Below are 6,436 nucleotides of genomic sequence, written 5' to 3' on the forward strand. Positions count from 1 at the left end.
CATTTTGTAGAATACATAAATATATATATAATGAACACATTTTATTTAAATATTTATTTTTATAAAAAAAATTCACGAACGGTTATCAATTAATAAGTATATATCGTATATACACATAAATGTTCGTGAATCGTCAGGCTTGGTCAAAGGGTAACTAATTATCCGAATATAGATTTCAAACTTTCTAGACTCAACATTACAGATCTTGCTTATCGTGTCGGAAACATATAAAGATTAAGGTTTAAATTTGGTCGGAAATTTCCGGGTCATTACAGTACCTACCCGTTAAAGAAATTTCGTCCCCGAAATTTGATAGAGGTCGTCATGGATAACAATAGGAATGTTTTAATGACGAATATGAGGTAATAATAGAGTTTTATCATTATTGAAAGATATTGATAAAACGATTCGATTATGTGAAGCGCACAAGTGAAGTTATCACAAAAGAGTGAAATGAGCAAATAAATATATTAGTTTCAACCGATGACGTAGTTGCTATTGATTTCCGGGATTCATGAGATTTAAAGGAAATCTTACGTAATAAGATTTGGTTCTTCGGCGATTTAGGAAATCCAAATCTTCTTTGATTAATGCGATAATCAGTTTCGATTTCTCTGTCGGATATATTGCTATAAATCCACCCCTTTGTTTCTTTATTTCCACAGTTTATGCCCTCTCCTATTTGCTGCGATTTATACTCCAATTTCTATTTTGGAGCTTCATTCCTTCGTTTTCTCTTCTTGCGATTAAGCATCTCTTGTAATGGTCCGGAATTCACACATATGGATTTTGGAATGAACATTGTTAATGTTTTAAGAAGGAAATCGTAATGGCACGATCTTGATTTGTTAAATTACCAGAATATCCTGGAAAAGACCGAATCATCAAGAGAATATTTTCTTGATATATTTAGAGATTAGATAGAATGTAAGAGCCGTGTAACATGGCATATAATGATGGTACTGTGAATCATCACATTCCATTAGAAACTCAACATGACTTACTGTAATATAATGAAGTTGATCAAGTTTCATTATGTTATACTAATTCATGTATCAGTTCCCAACACTGCTTCAGAACATTCCTATTTTAAACTCGAAAGTTTTAGAATTTAGAAACTAACACAGTTTCTTTTATGTTATAACGCAGATATTACGGAGTGATAGATGATTTCAGATAAGAATAGTTGTGAGAATATATCGGGTAATATGGAGAATATGTATAACGGAAGATATGAAGATATCTTATAATATATAAGATAAGATGATGATGAAGAATATCATCTCGAAAGGTTTAGAATAAGGAGTAGGGTTCTTACTAACGGTTTCAGCAAGCACGGAATCATTTGGATCCTTTGAAAGCAGATTCAGTCCTTGTGATTTATCCACAGCCTCTTTCATACTTTGCTCAATCTGTTTTCCAGTTCCAACTCTTCTCTTTTTCTGAGCTTTACCAACACACTGTACTTCATCATTAAACTTTTGACTGTTTAAAATCGTTTACAGTTTTCGCTGCTTCATCAGCATTTCAAGAATTACTTCATAGTTCATGGTGTTTTTCAGAAAATTCACATTCGAAGTATATAATTCTTAGGGATAGACATTATAGGTATAACTGGGAAATTCTGCGAGATTTTCAAAATACTGATTGCGGATTTCGTCAAAGAGCTGACGAGCTGTTGGTACATTGAGAAGTCGAAGTTAACTTGCTGGAGCTGTGACAAAATTGGCTACTTTAAAAAAAGTCATAAGGTTATTTTTGCTAATAAATGCTAAAGAATTCGATGCGATCACGGATTAAACTATGACTTTGGGTTCGAGAGTTTTCATGTGCATAAATATATGCAAGATTTTTTCTTCCATAGATGAGGTGCGGTTGGTTCATTCTCTCGATCGAAATGTTTTCAAGAATTATGAAAGGTTTGAATGCGAATTGTAATTGTCGAGGTACAAATGAGGTTTAGAATAAAATCAAGTGGCAAACTTGAAGAATTGTTTAGTTTCATATGTTAATATCAATATTTTAATTCATTTTAATTGTCCAAAGTTAGCTGTCCAATAGTCCGATAGTCCAATAGTTCAATAGTTCAATGATTCATATATAATTTAATATATAATATTCGAATTAAATAATACGTATCGTGACCCGTGCACCGGTCTCAGTATTGATCACAACTCAAAGTATATATATATTTTGGAATCCACCTCAACCCTGTATAGCTAACTATAGAGTGTCTATGGTCGTTTCGAAATATATATATAGATGGGTCACTATGATATGTCGAAACCTTGTATACGTATCCCGTTATTTAAAGTGCGTAAATTAAATAAATATATATCATAACCCATTGCACAACGTGTTGTCTCAGAATTAATCCGACGTATTGTTGTACATGTGTCCCGACAGTATGTAAAGTGCGGAAATTAAATAACAATAAATAAAATTGCGAGAATGTAAATTGCGATAAATTAAATGTTAATCGGTTAGCTGGGAATAATTAGCTAGGAACAGTTAGCGTGGAATCTTAACAATATTTAAATTAGTTAATCAGTTTGTTTCTAACAAATTTTATTATATCCAATGTTTTCTTCATTATGCCACTTGTTGAATTATGATAGGTCAAAATCCAAATATGAAATTTGAACGGAAATGGTTATTCTGTGGTGAACAGATACGTATATCGGTGATTGTAAATAGGATAATAGATGACCGTTGAATCAGATTCGAAGAATGTACAATGTAACTTGTTAATGTGAAATCTAAATATTCCTTGGGTTCTACCTACCCGTTAAAATATTTTTCATCATCAACAGTTTGTACGAAAGGATTTTTAATTACAATCTTTATGAAAATATACTTGCATATATATTTTCTTCGGATGTAATCATGGATTTAATGAGTCAATAAGATATTAAACTCATTTGATTTATCGTTAGCACTTGATTTCATGATCTCTAAAACATTAGAGATTACATAATTGCCATGTCGAACGAAGGTAAATGGGGTAGAACAATACGTAGAATGAAATTAATCGATGTATAACGATATGTAGAACGAAGATCATGCTTGAAGTATAAATGGTGATATTAAGGTGTGTGATGTTGATATCCGAGGTACAGATTATGATGTTGAGGTTTACGATGCGGTTGTGGTTTGGGGGTGATAAGGGTACTATTGGCGTTGATGATGGTGATGCTGACTATGCTGCTGGTGCTGCTGCTGGTGTTTGTAACCTTCGCACCATGTTCTCCAAAGCCGTTACACGAGCGCGAAGTTCGTTAGCTTCTGCTAGTACATCGGGATGATTGTCGGTTGAAACGATCGGATGAATAAAATTCGAAATATAGAATAGTATATAATCGTGACGAGACACTCTGGAAATGAGAGAGATATTGGTTTCTCGGACAGGTTCGCCGGTATGTGCTTCAGGTTCGTTGCCAAGAGGACAATTTGGTGGATGGAAAGGATCTTCGATGTGAAATGATTTTTCAGATATCGGATGATATTCTAGCTATATAGAATATCTCTATATAATACTAAAGATTTCGTAGACTATAGAGGAATCTACGGCATAGGCAAGTCTACAGATACGCTAAGATATGAATTTTGTCCATACACTATCGATGCAGTAAATGTAGTAAGACATGTCTAGACTTATGAATAATAAGCAGGCAATTTCCTAAGGATGATAAGCAGATTATTTCCGACTAGATATGATAAGCAAAACTTTTGACATGTAAACACCAGATTCTAATCCAGTCTTACTAATATAACCTAACAATACTAGGTCCAAGTCCAGACTCACTAGTGCATCTAAACAACTACCAGTTAGACACACTCATGCAAGACCTGGTTCGCTAAGACCAACGCTCTGATACCACCTGTAAAGACCCGTCCTTATCCATCCGGACGAAATCTTCAACAATTGGTCCCATTGCGATGATCGACTCCAAGTAATGTCCTTAGAATGAGCTAATGCACTGCGGAAGATTTAATTCGTACCTGAGAATAACATGCTTTAAAACGTCAACATAAAGTTGGTGAGATATATAGGTTTGATGCTAGCAGCGTTATAACTATGGACCACAAGATTTCATATACATACATAATACACTCGCAAGTGTATGGAAAAGTCGTTGAGCACTTGGTAACCATACTTAACATTTAAATCACAGCAGCATATTCTTAAATAAACCCTACACCGTACCAAGTGTAGTAATGAAACGAAGTACTGTGCAACCGTTTAAAACTGGTCGTCCAGCCCGGTTGGGGTTGTCAGGCCCGATAGATCTATCAACAGGATTCGCGTTTACGCTCCTCACGTAAATATTAGCTACCAAGTATAAAGAAATATGCCATGGTACAACTCAACGTAGAATTTATTTTTGATCACTTGTGTCCATAACGTAAATCATTTATAAAAACAGCGCATGTATTCTCAGCTCAAAAATATTTAGAGTTTAAAAGGGACTATATACTCACCTAATGTATTTTGTAGTAAAAATACATATAACATCATTGAACATGTATAAAGTTGGCCTCGGATTCACGAACCTATATCATTTGTATATTTATTAATATATATAATTGTAATCGAACAAATTTAGATATTATTATTAATTGTTATTTTATAATCTTGCACATTCTATTAATAACTTAAAGAAACTATATTTATTTTTATATTCATTAAATAGATAATATGATATAGTTTTATTAAGTATATTTTTATATAACTAATTTTTATTTCTAATAATAATAGTAATACTAATGATAAAAATGATATTATTAATTTTAATAGAAATGATATCTTTAATGATAATGATAAAATGATAATTTTAATGAATAAATAAAATGATACTTTTAATAATAACAAAAAAAAATGATAAACTTATTAATAATGTTAATGAAAATAATAATTTTAATAATAATAATAATAATAATAATAATAATAATAATAATAATAATAATAATAATAATAATAATAATAATAATAATAATAATGATTTTGAGAACTACCTCATAAAAACGGATCCTAAAAAGAAAAGACCCCTTACAGGGCTCGAACTCTTGACCACTATCTCATCCCAGAAACACCTTAACCATTCCTCCAACCCTTCATTTCTGTTTTATTAATCACCCTAAATATACTTAAGTCATTTTTCTCAGTTTTCTTTTTATGAAATTTTCACTTATAATTCAACCGATGGATTACAAATCAAAGCCCAAGTCTCTAAACCCAAACGTAACTTCAGTCGTATAGTCCATTTATAACCATATTAGTATCTTTAATCGATCCACATCAAAGAAAAACATATTTCAGCGGCCAATAAAATAAAAATAGGGTTTTTGGTTCTTCCTTTTTCCCATCATCACATCGTCATTCTCACCAACAAAGTTCCAACAGATCACCGACACCTTAAATAATAGTGGGTGTTTTGATATTTGTATAGAATTAAAAAAAATACAACGGCCCACAACAATGAAAAGTCGACGTCTGCAGTATAAGGAGGACTTGGCTTATTTGTACTTGAGATTTTAGGATCCAAGGAAAAAGAGAGAATAACGTGTATAAGTGATTTGTGGGGTTCATGTTTTAAGTCTTGTCTGCCAAAAGAAAAAGTAAGGCTAACGTGCAAATCAAATAGAAAAGCTAATGTTAATTGCAACCGATATAAATGGAAATAGATAAAGCAGAAGCCTATTCGAATAAACAGATGGATAAGGTGTTCATGGTGGTTTAGGTTTGTTCTTCGGACAGAAAAATAGAATAGCAGCAGGAGATAACGATTATGGTGGCGGTATTAATGGGATTCATGATGGTTTACAGGATTGCAAGGGTGGCTCATGGTGAAGATTGTAGTCGAGAGGTGGTGTCGGTTCGCAAAGAAACATAAATATTTAGACAACAGCAAAGCAGAAACATGATCCAATGTGTTTGGTTGTGATGTTTACGGTTCCAAAACAGAAACAATTGAAGTAATAAAGGCGTAAAAGAACAACAGCAGCACTAAGGAATTGTTGTGGTAGTTCCATGATGATGATCAAGATGATGGTGGTGTTCGACTTTAAATGGAAACAGAAAACGAGTAAGTTGTAAGGGTGATGGGTGTTTGGTGGTGAGGTTGATAAGTTATGATGGTTCTCGGTGAGAAAGGTGCTAGTACTTGGTGGCGGGTGATGGCAGTTTATGTGGTTTTGGTAATCACAAAGCAGAAAACAAAATAGATAGATGGTTTTAGTGTTAGGTTGTTCGATGGTCGTGGTAGGGTGATAGTGGTGTTCGAGTTGATGTTAACCGAAGCAAATGATAACGTTGGTGGTTGTTTTGTGGTCTCATGGTGATGGTTCCGGTTTACAAAATAAAGGTGGTGGAACCATGGTGGTCAGTGGCGGTGATAGAACCTGGTGGTGGAGGAGAGCTAGTACTCACGGTTAG

Source organism: Rutidosis leptorrhynchoides, chromosome 3 (assembly GCF_046630445.1).
Source record: "Rutidosis leptorrhynchoides isolate AG116_Rl617_1_P2 chromosome 3, CSIRO_AGI_Rlap_v1, whole genome shotgun sequence".
Classification (NCBI taxonomy): Eukaryota; Viridiplantae; Streptophyta; class Magnoliopsida; order Asterales; family Asteraceae; genus Rutidosis; species Rutidosis leptorrhynchoides.